At 43.9% G+C, this 387-nt stretch overlaps 1 protein-coding gene across 1 annotated transcript in view; it reads left to right on the top strand.

Annotated features, from left to right (window-relative positions):
* b3glcta (beta 3-glucosyltransferase a) overlaps positions 1-387 on the top strand; it is a 127,142-nt gene that overhangs the window by 3,850 nt on the left and 122,905 nt on the right. The window lies entirely within an intron of this gene.

The raw sequence follows: 387 nt of genomic DNA, 5'->3' as shown, positions 1-387 counted from the left end.
ATATCTCAAGTTATGCAGGGAGCGCAGGAATCCATGGATGGCATGAAATCACCTTGGCGGCGTGAATACTTGCGCTCTGTTCTGCTTATCAGTGCGAGGCAGTTTTAGGATTTGGCTTGGGATTGAAAGCCATGGGAGATGGAGACAAACTAGGCATTATTATGAGCAAAGAAATGCCAGTGTATGCTCGTTTTCTTTTCTCCCAACTCTTCTCTTGCAGTGACTTCTCGTCTGTTCTCTGATGACGTGTTTACTGCCGTGAGGGCGGGACAACCTGTCACTCACTCACATGAGGTCATGGACAAAATTAAGTCTTGCCATATGTTTTTTCTCATTCGAGAATCTGTTTTACTCAGATATGTCACAACAATGAAGAAAAGACTAGTT

Source organism: Gobio gobio, assembly GCF_949357685.1.
Source record: "Gobio gobio genome assembly, chromosome: 8".
Lineage (NCBI taxonomy): Eukaryota > Metazoa > Chordata > Actinopteri > Cypriniformes > Gobionidae > Gobio > Gobio gobio.
Note: the sequence above shows the minus strand (reverse complement) of the source record. Positions and strands in the feature narration are given on the sequence as shown.